Raw genomic sequence first — 15,010 nt, forward strand, 5'->3', positions numbered from 1 at the left:
GATGTAAAGGCACTTTTGGCGACGAGGATACATACGTATTAGATTTTTAGATTTTCATGTCACAACAATGCAACCGTAAACAAATGTAAACAAAGCTGTCGGAATTAGTCAGGTCTGTCCATTTTCAGGGGTGTACAGTATGTAGTACAACACGTACTGTAGTTGCGTGCGCGTGCATTGCCAAGATGTCGTCGAAAAGGAAACATGTTACTCTAAGTTCAGAAGACAAGTGCAAGAGTATCAAGTGACTGGACAATGGAGAAAGTTTAGGAATAGTTGGAATACGGAGTTGAAAAATCAACAGTTTTGACATGAAAAGTACGACAGATAAGATAATCTCTCACTGGTCTCGTGCTAAATGTGACCCGAGAAAGCGACTAACTTTAAGAATGGCTGAAAATGTGGATGTTGAACTAGCACTTTACACATGGATAATGCAGCAGAGGGACAAAAAAAAAAAACACTCTAAGTAGCGACATCGCAGAGAAGGCTACATTTTATTTATTTTTTTTTCTACAGAGAAATGATGGGCAGTGGTAACTACTGTCAGTAAATTTATGTATTTTTCGGGCGTCTTTTTTAGCATTCCTTAGTAATCCGAACTTTTTGATAATCCGAACAGCTCGAGCAAACAAATATTCAGATTAACAAAGTTAAACTGTATATGGAACAAACCAACGCTACGTTTTTTGTTCTGTGATGATCTACTTTGAAACCGGAAATGGCTGATTTCTACCATTTCCGGTCTGAGTAGAGTGTTCCGGGAGATGATGGATTATTGTTAGCTCGATTCTCACTATTCCTTTATAGTTTTAACTCTGATACCTGTTGATATCAGGGGCGGATGCAGGCCGGATTTCTGGGGGGCGGTAGATTGTAATACTGCTACTTAGAGCTACTTTTAAGAGCTCCAAACTCTGGAATGGATTTTATTTATATATAAAATAAGAAAGTTTCCTCTTCTTGGGGAGGTGATCGCACGATCGCCCCCACCCCTGGATTCGCCCCTGGTTGATACACGAACTTAACGTAGACATTCTCCAAGACTTCTTGTTCTTAGACAGAAAGTAGTTTGGATGACTCTTGCGATGAAGTTTAATATTAAAAGAACTCTTTAAAACATGATAATACTAATTACTAATACATAATATCAGGGGTGCACTCACGGGGGGTCAACCGGATCCTGACCCCCCTTCCAAAACTTCCTAACTCAACATATATTTGTAGACTTTCTCAATAAAATTATATTTGTTTAACAAGGAAATAATAGATGCAGTATGAAAATTTGATCTTATACTTCATCTGTAGTCTTTCTCATATAAAAACAATCTACTTTTTTTTTATTAATATAGGTGGAAGTATTTTACAATTACTTATTGTCTTTTCGGTTGCAGAATAATATCTGTTTAATATTACATACACCTAGTGTTTTGTAGGGGGCGCGGTGGCTCAGTGGTAGAGCGTTCACCTCCGGTGCTTGGGGTCCCTGGTTCGATCTCAGCTCGCGCCGTGTGGACTTTGTGGTGTACAAACACCGTGCTCGTGGGTTTTCTCGGGGTTCTCCCGTTTCCTCCCGGTTTCTTCATTCCACCAATTCATTCATATCTCATAATCACCGTCTCCTTTAGCCTAACCGGCATAAGCGTGGGACGTAAAACTTAAAGATTTACCTAGTGTTTTGTAGTATTGGACCCTCCCGCCCCAAAGGTTGGACCCCTCCCAACAAAAATTTCTAGGTGCGCTCCTCTAACCTTACTCCTTTGCAGCTGGTTTTATTAGTACTGTTGTAGCTGCACAAAGAGCATGTAGCCTATTGCGTGTAGCAACACGAATTACTCGGTATCAAAGTCTTCGAAAGTGAATATAAAACATTAAAGCTAAGCCAAGAGAACACGTTGTTATTTGGAAAGGCAGGCGAAAGCCAAAAGCTTGGAAAAGGAGGCGAGATGCGAAAACCTAATCAACATGCAAATCGTATTCGATAACAAGAGACAGCAACTGCCAAGGTACAAATCCCTGTGGAACCTCACATCCATTAAGACAGTCTCCATTGACCCCAGCTTCGACAGATGGAGAAAAGAAGCAGAATTTTCTTTCTATATTTTACTATGGAGTGACAATGCAATTAAAGAAAGGCATGTGATCGTGAAGGAAAAAAAATAGATTTTATCATTAGATCTATCTGGATGGCAGCTGTATCTATCTGATGTGTACTGGAACAGATTGTCCGTAATTTCGTCTGTGAAGAATGTACCATAACCAATAACTATTTTCCCATTGAAAACGACTGGAATCTATAACAAAAATAATAATTTTCATATATAAAGTAGTTGGCAACATTGGTGGTTTGCAGTACTTACGGTTTAGTTCCTTTTGCATATGGAATTCATGCAGCACCTAGAAATGTTTTTGCATTTACTAACGGAAGTAGTATTTTTTTTTCACTTTTTGTTATAAGTGTCACAACTACTTATTGCCATATTACCATATATATTATAGTATTACCATACTGAGAAATAGCTACGAATAATATCCACAAATTTCTCATTGTTTAAAGATAAAGTTACAACTGTATCTATCAAAGTTACAAAATGCTGACTATAGTTGTAGTGTTATTCATGTACTTTTTAAATACTTTTTTGTAATGCTTATTCTTCCTGGCTGACCTAGCTCTTTGCTTTCCTCTTATTTCCAAACCTCAAATTTGATGGTACGTAACTCGGGAAGTAAACGTTTGCACAGGAAAATATATTACATATATGATGTACTAAGCAGGTATGCATCTTTTCAATTCAAGATAACCATATATATATATATATATATATATATATATATATATAGAGAGAGAGAGAGAGAGAGAGAGAGAGAGAGAGAGATCTTCAACCGGTCTAAATGTAACGAAAACGTTACATAGTTTAAGGTCACATGGATACTGCTAAACCAAATGGTCAAATAAATCCTAGCATGAATTTCTTGATTTTTGTTAAATACAAGAACTCAATTCTCAAACAGTGGCGAACACCTGTTCCATTTCGTTAGTTATCATAGTTTTGATATGAAAACTAGTATTGTCTTTGTCACAAACAAGTTCCTCATCATTGGAGGTGGAAACAGTTTTTTCTTCTTGTTTTTATTTAACAGATTTAGAAGAAAAGTCAAGAAATAAAGGTAAAAGAGTTAGTTGCACTGGAACTGCAAACTAATATATTGAGATTGAAGTTCGATATTGAATTCTATAAAGAGGATTACCATCTTTCCTCTGCAGATGTGTTTGCTTTATCTTTCACTAACATAATAGATTGTTATTTAAAGAAAAAACAGACACAACGAGATTGTATTTGCAGTGTTTAGGTCTTTCTGAGTGCGAGTGCACGTTCCCTCTCCTAAATTGTTCATGATGGGGTAACATATTTAAAATCGTGGCTTTTTAAAGATTTGGTCTTTCTGGAGAAAGGGAGCTTCAAATGATGTCATTGCACGGGGCAGCAAATTGCATAGGGCCGGTCCTGCTTAGCCTGTCTTTTTTTTTTTTTTTTTTTTTTTTTTTTTTTGCAGTTGTAACAGACTAGCTTATAAAACCTATTCAAGAGTTAGCACCTTGGAATAAGCTATTTGCAGACGACATCGTTTTGTTGAGTGAGATCAAAGCAGCTCTGCAAGAATTATTGGATACCTGAGGAAAAACACTGCACATCAAGGACTTTAGAATGAGTAAAACCAAAACAGAATATCTACATTACCAACCAAGAAAAATGAAATTGGAAATACAAGAATACGAGTGGACGAAGAAATGGCGATACTGACGAAGAAATTCAAGTGCTTGGGATCAGGAAAATGTAACAATAGAGTAAGATGTAAATGGCAGAATTAGCAGCCATTGGACAAAGCAGAGTGATGTGGCAGGCATGGGCAGCGTCATTGGGGACCAAGAGGAGTCAATTGCCTCTTCCTGGATTTTTGGAAGATATGGATCCTTCGAAACACCCATTACAGAATTTAATGGGCCTTATGCAGAGTCGATTTGACGTGATACTAAAGGCCTGACTACTGCAGGAAACAAATGTTAGTTGAAGTCTTTAGTATGGCACTAATCACGCGTCAAAACGACTCTGCATAAGGCCCAATATGTTTACTGTGCTTAATAGTTATACAATGTGCAACAATAAATATTCTTTTATATGAAGTATTTTATGCATCAAGGTGTACATGTAAAAGAAGACAGCTTTTGCCTTCCCTTGGAAAAATCCCTGTAGGTGTTTCTGGCCAGAAATCTTGTATGACTGTAGAATGCCAATACGCCTCAAAGGAAAAGTTCACAAATCACTAGTGAGACCTGCCATATTATAGATATACGAATCAGGATGTTAGACGACGAAGAAAAGAGAGGAACAAAAGTTGCATGTTGCTACGATGAAGATGTGGTGGAAGTGTGGAGTGATGTGGAATGGAAAAATTTAGGAATGAAGTGACCTGTGGAACATTAAAGACGAGGCTAGTATAGTGGAAGAATTGCCAAGAAAGTAGACCTCGATATTTTGACATGTAAGAAGAATATCTTCAAAATAGATAGTTCATCGAGAGGATGCTACAGAATTAAATGGGAAACAAACATAAGGCCGTCGAAAGAAGAGATGAATTTATTGTATGAACAAAGATATGACGCAGAGTGGTTTCAGTGGATATGACTTAAGATAGAGAAAGGTGAAAGTCAGCGATCCGAAAAGCCGATTCCAGTTAACTGAGAAAAGATTTTAGAAGAAGAGGATTTCCTAAGTAGGTCAAAGTCTATGATCAATCTCCACACTAAGTTAGTCAAGAGACTGAACTGTATAAATCTTGTACCACATTTACTCTCCTTCTTAGTTTCTTTTAGTACAAAACTTAAAGAAGAACGAAAAAAATTCTTTCAGGTCATTATGTATAATATGAAGCCATGTGTTAATCGTAATCATAACACACTGTACTAAGGATCCAGTGCGATATCATTAGCCCAGAACTATTCATTTGGGACAAAAAGTTAGAAACCAGTTAAGTATTACTATTAAACATACACAAATCAATATTCAACAGCAATTACACCTTAAATAAACAAACAAACAAAACAAAAAAGGAAGAACAAAATCAAAAAATAAATGCATACACAACTGAGTGATAATTATGCCAGAGATAGACATAGCAAAACAAAATTACGACTATTGCCGTGCCAATTGCTACAACGAGCGTCTAATGTTATAAGCTTCCTACAAAGGTAAAAATGTAAACCTAGCAAAGTCATAACAAAATAACACATTTGAATTATTAAAGCGATGTACTCGATTGCTATTTCTTTATTTATTTATGTATTTATGCAAGAGAATGACTCAAGGAATTGTTTGGACCTCCAACTCTAGGGTTACATCGGTCTTTTAGGTGGGTCTAGGATTTTGGGAAGGAACTGAACCCAGCCTTCTAGAAGGTACCATCCCGGCCTTTGCCTGGTGGCAGTGAAGAAAACCAGGGAAAACGTAATCAAACCAATGACAGCTTGCCGACGTACCATCACCAAAGGAAGTCCGCACACGGAGCTAGGAATTGTCTGCTGGGGGGGTAGTGGGGGACAGACCATTTGGTCGGTCTCGGAGGTCTTGGTAGGTGGCCATCTTATAGGTGTCATTTTCATTTGTTGTCAAAAAGTTGGGGGCAATGTCCCCCATAGTTTCGCCCATGCACTTTGGGTGATGATCACGTTTATTTGAGATCAGCTGGGGTATTACTACTTGCTTTCCAGGTAAAGAGTACCACAATAACCAGGATAGATATACTATGCCTCACTGCTGCGTGTGTTGCGGGATTCTGTGAAATCCCAGAGCGTGGCATGCTGGCAAAAGGTGTTCGCCTCCTGGTAAACAACGCACCCGTTCACTGCTCGAATGTTGGCCAGACAGATGTACGATCCTGGGTCGGAAATCCGTCATAGTTCACGTTTTCTCTTGACCACACACCATCTTCATTTTATCTCTTCCCAACCATGCAGTCATTTTCTAGGGGCAAGTACTTCTACAATGTTGTCACGCTGCTTTCTGAGGTGCAGTAATGGATTTTGGACCACTACACAATACTTTACGTTTGGATCTATAACATAGCAACGGTACAGAGTTACGAGTTGTACATTACCACATGGCATACACAGGTATGCAGGATTACCCATCGCTCTACGATCTGTGCAGGTGGATCAGGGTAAAACTATCTTGAGCACCTCTCGTTAGCCGACAAATTTCAAAGAAATCATACATACGAAATTACTCAGAAACTATTGATTTGCGAACATAGATAAAAAAATGTTCCAAAGTACTTATAGAATATTCCTTCCCAAGGAATGCATCGAATTACCAATCACCCTGTATATATATATGTTTCGTAATAAACAATAAACTGTGCACACTGGCTTCAGATTTGAGAGTACCTGTTGAATCATGTAGTTTCCACATCTTCAACCCTTATGCCTCTAGAGGCAGTGTAGTTTGCTAGACCCTAGTTATGGAAATAGAGAAGTAAACCAATTTCCCCTTACACACCGTAAATTCCTGAACTTAATAGAAATTACATAACAGTATACATTATACAGTATATGTGATGTTAACAATTTGTAGGTAGTTACATACACCTACTGAAGTAATTTGCAACATTGAGTGGTTTTGAAATGTCTTGTATTCCAACAAGATATAAACGCGCTTTTACGATAGAAAAGAGGGATGTGTAACATGATCCTGTGGATAGAAATGGTAGTTTTCACAGTGACAAATCTCGTATCGTTTTATCGATCGCTGTGGAAATTCATTTACGATGCTAGCTGCAGGGGTTAACGGTTTCATGTGCACACAAAAAAAAAAGAAGAAGAAGAAGAAGAAGCTTTCAGAACGGATCTTTCAAAATCACTTAAAATGTTTCCAGGGTGAAGGCTTTCCTCCCTTCTCCAATATCAATGTTACCCTTCAGCGATTGTCTTGTTCCACTGACCATTACAAAAGTTTAAAATTTGTTACGATAGAATATATATATATCGTATATACCAACGTTTTTGCATTTTGCTGCAAACTGTTAAGTAATTTTGAATTTCCATAGCAATTTGGAAATTATGCATATCTATATTCATTCTAGTAACAAAATTCAAACCACTATAATTCCATTTATTGTTATTGTTTATTATTATTATTATTATTATTATTATTATTATTATTAATATTATTATTAATATTATTATTATTATTATTAATATTATTATTATTATTATTATTATTATTATTATTATTATTATGCGTGAACATAAAATAATAAAAATAATTAATTTTTGTTTATCATAAACAAATATAATGGTGAAAAGGTAATATGCAAAGAAAAAAGTACTAACTTTTTCAGTTTGTAGATTATCTAAACTTCGAACTGGTCTTCTAGGTACCCAAACTACATGATACTTTATTTCAAGCACTGAATTCGTTATGTCGTTAACAAAGAATTAAAATTTCGCAGTCTACGTGGTGAATCTTAATTTTATAGTAAGAATCACACCATCAACGCTTCTTAAATCACATTGTAGGCAAATGCTACGCGAGGCCAGCACGTTATTTATTTATTTATACTTAATTTTATATACTCTGAATGGAACTTTATTTTTCTTTTATTTCAATTAAAGCTAAAATAACATAAAAAGAATATTCGTAGACGTAGGACAATACTATGAAACAATTAGATAGGCATTCTGGCTCGGAACAGCTGAGAAAAAATAGCACAGCAGAAAAGGAAGTGCTGAAAAAGACCCATCTTTTGCTTAATAATCTAGATATCAAAAAAGAAAGGAAGGATCTTTCGTCTCGAGATGAAAAAAAAAACAAACATTGAGTCTCTCTGTTAAAAAAACAACGAAATTATTACTGTGTAATTTGTTGTAAACTATGACAAATCTCCACTGGTGTGCTATGTAGTTCGCAGTGAATTGATCTGTGTTGTTAACAGTGATATAATGTTAGAATTTCTGGTAGATCAAACGTGCAGCATGTATCCATCCTCGTACACATTCGTTTTCTGTAAATTTACAGTGAGTGTATGCTGTACTATAAAAATATTAGGTGTACGGAACTCCCGTATAGGATTGATTACAACTCTGGTTGTTGATAACCAAAAGGATATATAAAGAGTAGCGTAAAGTCACAAGTGCGTGTACCTGACGTGAGACAAATCAGTCTTAACGCTGGAATCCAGATCATTAAGTGCACAAGTGGGCTAAACAATAAATTATGTAAGTGAGAAGGTAAATTTTAGATAACCCCCACCCAAACAAAATGCATAACAAAAGTGTGGGACAGAAATAACTACATTATCTAAACAAAACCACAAACGAAAATTGTTTCTTCTTTCCAAATTTAGAAATATAGGGCAGTGGTAACGGAAATATATATATTTTGATCACATCATTATGGAAGTCTTTCCTAATATACAGGTCCTCCGTCATCTAAGGAACTTTCTTCCCTCTCTTGTATTATGGAGATTTCGTTTAGATTCTTGATGAACAGCTAAACTACAAATTAATCTGCACAGTTATTTGAGGGAATAATAACTTAGTCCTTCTTTTTCTCATTTTATGAAGTCATGCAGGTATAATATTAATAATAGATGTACTACTTGGTTCACCATACGCTGGGAATTAAATGTTCGTCAGAGGCTTATTGAGGTTAATAAGGATAATAATATGACTATTTAAAAGACATCACAGTTTGACCTTCATTCAATGTTGTTAATTGCTGCTTGGTGATAATTGTATTTCACCGTCTATCGTCAGCAATTACTATAAACACTATTTACAATCTTTGTCATTTTGCAGCATACAGTAGGCCTATCTTATAATCGTCATTGCATCACCATTCCACAGCTATCACAAGTCAAAACAAAGAAAATGTACTGACTCGCCCGTATACAACACTTGAAATTTAATTTTATATGTAGTGGATTAGTAATACAATTCGATAATCCTAATCGCGAACCAAATGGGTTGACACAGTTACTAATTGCACTATCGAGAACACAAGAATATATATATATATAGTTCTATTATGCTTCATCTCTCTCCTCTGTATATATATATTACTTGAGTAGAACTTAGTATTACTAGTATTAGTAGACTTAGCACTAAGCTCTTTTAAGTTCTTCTCCTTTCGAGCTGGCTAGCGTGAACTGGTTCTTTTTCCTCTCTAGGTAAACAACAAATGCCTTGGGATTTTTCAGTCCGATCTCTTTTGTTTGAACCTTCGGTTTCCTAAAATAGCTAACTCCCTTCAAAGGTAATTACTTTGAAATGAGCAACAAACGACCACAACCCAACAGCGTGTGTGGTCTCTAGGCAATGAACTCTTCTGAAACCAAAGGAGTATTCCATAGAAAATACATTTTGATCTTCTGACTATCTGTGCATATGTTAATATGCACAAAAGCAAAACCTAGGCGAAAAATGCTCGGTTAAAGAAGACAATAATCCTTTGTAAACACGTAAGAATAGCCCTTCAACTATGGTTTGCTAGGTGCTGCCTGCTAGGGGCAATATAAAGGATGAACTAAAGGGTGGAAAAGACGTATGCTAAGTATAAATAACAAATGGCGAGGCTTGAGGGAAGTCAAGGTAGAAGCGTCTACCTTTCATAATTGCATGTCTTTTCTTAACTTAAATTTCCTATAATTTCTTTTCTGTAAGTTTTTTTTTTTTTTTTTTTTTTTTTAACGTTGAAACTAGATCCTTTTCTAGAACCTGCTTCAATGTAAGTAGACAGATAGTCCAACGTCTAGCAGAACCTTGACCATTATCCCTGTATTGGATCCACATTTTTTGCATCAACCTACGGAAACGTAGGAGTATCAGCTCTGCGTAAAATGAAGGGCCAAACATTCGCTGTGTGAAAATCTTCCAAAAACAGTAGGCACACCGTGTATTACAGGGTTGCCAGTCCAGTTTATTTTGAAGTAGATTTGTAAGTGCAGAACTGCTACTTTCTTGTTGTTGTTTATTTCAAATTATGTTTCCAAGTCCCTCTGAAATGTTAAATTATTTTTAACGTGCCTTTGAAAAACGATTTTTAACACATTGTGACGTTTTGTCTAACATCGTAGGAAAAGACTACTAGAAAGTTCAGATGTTACATTGACAATTCTAACACTATTGTGAATTTCGCAAGAGTGATAAGTAGAAGTGAGGTGGTTATGCCGAGATTTTTTTTGTATGTGTGTGTGTGTGTGAGAGAGAGAGAGAGAGAGAGAGAGAGAGAGAGAGAGAGTTTAAATTGCACTGTATTCATGGGTATCATAATTTTTATTCAATTTTATCAGTGCTTGTTACGATTTTCGACGTTTAATTCTTTATTTTTCTGTTATTTACACGTTACATAATCGTCTTCTCCTCTGATAAAGTTTCTTGTTAATAGTATTTTAATCGAGTGTGTAAAATGGGAATTTGTTGAAATGGAGTGGAAATACATTTTCAAAAGTTTCCTTTCTCCGCTTTTCCTCCTGTTCCCTAAACTATCGTTGGATATTATTAGTGTTAACATCTTAATCGGGTAATTCGAAACCTGATCCCAACTTATTATGCATTGATTACCACAGTTAATGCCATAATTTAAATTCTAAAGAAAATATTAGTTGTAAATAATGGATGAGTATACTTGTCAAAAAATATAATTAAAAAGAACATTTCAAAGTACCGTATTGAAAAAAAAAAATTGTTTCCAGTAACACGTAAGCCAAGAGCAAAATGAAACATAATGTTTTACTTTAGTCATAATCCAATTTAATTGAACGTGGCACGTTACGATAATACATTTTTTTTTCGTTAAAACAAATAACCCTAACACGACTTCCCATATCCTATTTTCAGTTTAAACATGTTTATTGATAGAACATAAATTGTTGAAAAAAAAAATAAGCGAAAGATTAGAGAAATAAAGCATTATTTTATTAAACAATTTGAAAATTAGAGACGTTTTTTTATATCTGTTTCAAACATCCATTTTGTACTCAACAGCTATTTTACACAGGAAGCGACTGCAAAACATGAACCTATAATAATGATCTCATTCTAAACTTTTTTAAAAGAGAAAAAGAAACAAAGAAATTTGAAATGAATCATAAAGCATTGAAAATATGATTTATAATTGCGTTTCTGTTTTATGTGAATACAACCCTATTATAGTGTGTATAATTGAAATTACCATTTCTTTTTTACCTAGTTAAAGCATACTTAATGACCCATATTAGTCGTTGGCAGTAATAATCGCCGTTCAAGTAAAATTAAATTAGCAACTTTCATTTTGATTTTGCAGGATATAAACTAAGTTATTGCTCTATAAGGGACGATAAAATTGAACTTTGGCTGAATATGTAGATGTTTATTTTTTATTGCCTTTATGACGTTAATACAGGGATGCAAATAAGGAACAAAATTTTACTAGCCCACATCCCACAATAGAAATCATTTACTTACCTTTGAAATAAATAATAGTGATATTAAAACCTCGCCCGCACCGATGAACTACTCGCCCCGGGTGAGTGAGCAAGTGGTTATTTGCATCCCTGCGCTAATAGTAGAACGAATTTTCTTTTTCTTAAAAAAAAAAATAAATAACAGGCTTGTTGTAATGATTTCGTGATTTTTCACCCAGACACAAAATTAATCTACAATATATCATAATGTATTTGAATATCATACAAAGAAGTTCAGAGTATTCGACTGGTTAACAGGCTCTTGGTTCAAATCTTTATGTAGAAACTGTGATCTGTTATAAAGTCTCTCTGGTACTAAATGATAAGACAGCATAATGTATGGAATCTGTACTTTTCTCTCCTATTTAGTTGAAGAGCCTTCAACAATTCGAACAGAATATTTATCATAAACCTTAATTATACATGATTCATTTTCTTTTAGAACCATTTAAGGGCGAAAAAGACGCCCTAAATCCATCCAGGCCAGTTGGGTATTGAATAACCTGTTTAACAAATTCAACATATAGGTTTTTTTCAAAAAGCGCGCCGTTTGAGGGATCGTCTGGCAAATTTTTGTTTCTCGTTTCCCCGCATTGTTTTGTATTGTTGCTCTACTCACAAACATTCCAATTGTCTCCTTAGTCTGAATTTCTCGCATTTCTTCAGTCTATGTCTAGTCATGGAGCACTTTACTATAGCGCAACGTGTACTAATTGTGAAAACTTTCTATCAGAACGGAAAAACTTATGCAGCAACTGCCAGGCGACTTCTCCCCGTTCTAGGACAAAATGAGACACCGAATGAATTTCGCAGGCTTATATAAAAAGGTTCATTGAAACGGGTTCAACAGTGGACATTAAAAGTCATGGGTGTCGTTGTAGTGGTCGTTCTGAGCAAAATATTGCGGTGTCAGGCAGTCATAGCCAATTTCACGAACAGAGTAATTGCATGCCAGCTCAGTAGAGGAGGTCATATGCCCGACGTCATTCACCATACCTGAAATTGGAAAATATCTGTGATGAAAATGTGTATGAATTTTGTTAGCGTGTTTTGAAAAACATAAAGTTGATAATTTGATGTAACAAAACCGGGTTTTTGAATAACCCTATATAAATGAGACTTACAAACTACACAAGTCCTCAATGGAATGATCGGCTGTATGTTTATATGCTATGCCCTATGCCCTCTCTGAATATCACACACACACGCACATATATATATATATATATATATATATATCACAATAGGTAGAAATGAAATGAAATATTTTACCTAAAGCTCCATTCGAAAGAAGAGTTGGTGGAGTGAGGATATGGGAAGAGACGACGAGAGAACGAACGAACTTGGCCTTGAATCGAACCAAGAACCTCTCGTACTAAAGGTGAGCAGTCTACTACTTTTATGTTAACACATTGAAGTTCTACCAAACTCACCAGCGACACGAAAACAGAAGCATTGAGGATAAGTGAAAACGCCCTTGTTCTTCAGTGGAACACACAAATGATTGATTTCATCTCACGATCAATCTAATGCCTCAGACTCCTCAATCCACTACTCAGGCTACCACTGAGGCACCATGGCCCCAAATATAGAAGAAATACAGAGTTTCTTAAACTGTGGTTTGTAGATCGCAAATGATTCCCGAAATATGACCTTATGGTCCTCTTACATTGAACTCTCCTCAAGAAAAAGTAAAGAAAAAATTAAGAAAAACTGAAGTGAATTGAAGTGACTGAAGTGAAAACTACAGACAAGAATATCAAACAGGTATACATTCTACATATTAAGAAACTAACTACTAACTCTATGGCGTTGGAACAAGAAGGTTCAATGCGGCATTTCACTGATTTCTATGCTTAGCGAACTGGATCAAGTTTCTACTTTCCATTTCTATTTCTGGGAGAACCATCTTAATATGTTTCTCCTACTTTCACCTTGGTCTTCCTATTGATCTTTTATCGATTGGATTTCCAGTTAAAATTTTGAAAGCATCTCTGCTTTCTTCCATTCTAGCTACATGATTCCCCATCTGAACTTCCTAGACTTAATAACCCTAACGATGTTTGGTGAACGATATAAATTATGCAGTTCTTAGTTATGAAGTTTTCGCCATTCCCCATTTCCTTTCTTGGATCCGAATATTCGCCACGGGATTTAATTTTCAGATACTTTTAGTCTGTCTTCTTCCCTTAAAGTAAAACACAGCAAAACATGCATAGTTATATATATTTTTTATGCTTCAAATTCTTCGACAGAATTCGTGAAGACAAAACAGCTTGGCCTCAATTCTACAGTTGATTTCTTTGTGGATATGATTTTAGTCTGTTAATTATAATCCTCGTATCTGAAAGTAACTACCGATAACTTTGCCAAAAGTAATGAGATAAATATTGCATGGATGTATTAGGTCTATTATAAAATATTCTTGATAGGCTTTAATTACCTAAAAACAATTGTTTTTAAGGGAGTTTCAATTAACACAAATATATATATATATATATATATATATATATATATATATAAAAGAGAACGTACAATTCTTTGTCCGCTCATCACGCTAATACGGCTGAACCAATTTCTTTCATTTTTGGGGGGTTATTAGGATTTGGACCCTAGATGGTTTTTATCATATCACTTTAATTTTTAATTACCAGTGTCTTGAGATAATTGACCATTCAAGTGTCCATAACGTACAAATCCTTTGTTATTAGTTCATCATAGGTAAAAATAAACGTATTTATATGCAACCCGCATGACCGTGTCACTCGGCGGGTTAACATAAATGACAGGCGATATACAGCGGAAAATAGCTTGAATCTTCTGTTTAAAATTTTTTAATTGATTTGCTTATTTTTACAGACACTTTTACAATATGCCAGCACCGGGATGACCGCAGCGAAGCGGGGCGGGTTAACATAAATGACAGGCGATATAATGTTAAGATTTACTGCAATCTTCTATGGTTTTTATCATATCACTTGAAAGCGAAAAAGTAAAAATTATGTAAGTAACAAAGTTGATTGCGTTCCGGGGTGACCGCAGCGAAGCGGGGTGAACGCTGCTAGTATATATATATATATATTATTTTTTAATTTCTAAATTTATATAAATGTTATTTTTTGAAAATTTATGTAATTTTTATTTTGTAATTTTTTGTAAATTTATGCAAATATTTTCAAATCTGGCTCAGGTAGAAAACACTCAACTGTCTGGTAGAATAATATGAAGACTTGTCTTAATCAATACCACGGATTAGATTTTGGAAAGAACACTGACTTCATTAATTCAATTCAGACAGTTATTATTTGAACCAGACTTGAAATATTTACGTAAATTTACAAAATACAAAATTTGAATATTAATAAACTACAATACTTTCCGGGATTAAAATTTCAGGTTACTATAATATTTACGGAGTAGCTAAACGAGAAGAAATGACACTGTATCGCCCAGTCTTAGTAAATCTTTCTAGTATAGAATGACGTACGATTCTTCATATAGGGTGGCCACA

The 15,010-nt window shown here is 35.1% G+C and overlaps 1 protein-coding gene and 1 long non-coding RNA gene across 2 annotated transcripts in view; one reads left to right on the forward strand and one right to left on the reverse strand.

Moving 5' to 3' along the window:
- Positions 1-15,010, forward strand: part of LOC145686149 (uncharacterized) — a 621,065-nt gene that overhangs the window by 602,969 nt on the left and 3,086 nt on the right. The window lies entirely within an intron of this gene.
- LOC145686155 (uncharacterized) overlaps positions 10,803-15,010 on the reverse strand; it is an 84,875-nt gene continuing 80,667 nt past the window's right edge. The window contains exon 3 of the long non-coding RNA XR_014131535.1: positions 10,803-12,495. This is a non-coding gene — a long non-coding RNA (uncharacterized LOC145686155). The remainder of the gene's footprint in view (positions 12,496-15,010) is intronic.

The sequence above is a fragment of the Thermobia domestica genome, chromosome 1 (genome assembly GCF_964235325.1).
Source record: "Thermobia domestica chromosome 1, izTheDome1.hap1.1, whole genome shotgun sequence".
Classification (NCBI taxonomy): Eukaryota; Metazoa; Arthropoda; class Insecta; order Zygentoma; family Lepismatidae; genus Thermobia; species Thermobia domestica.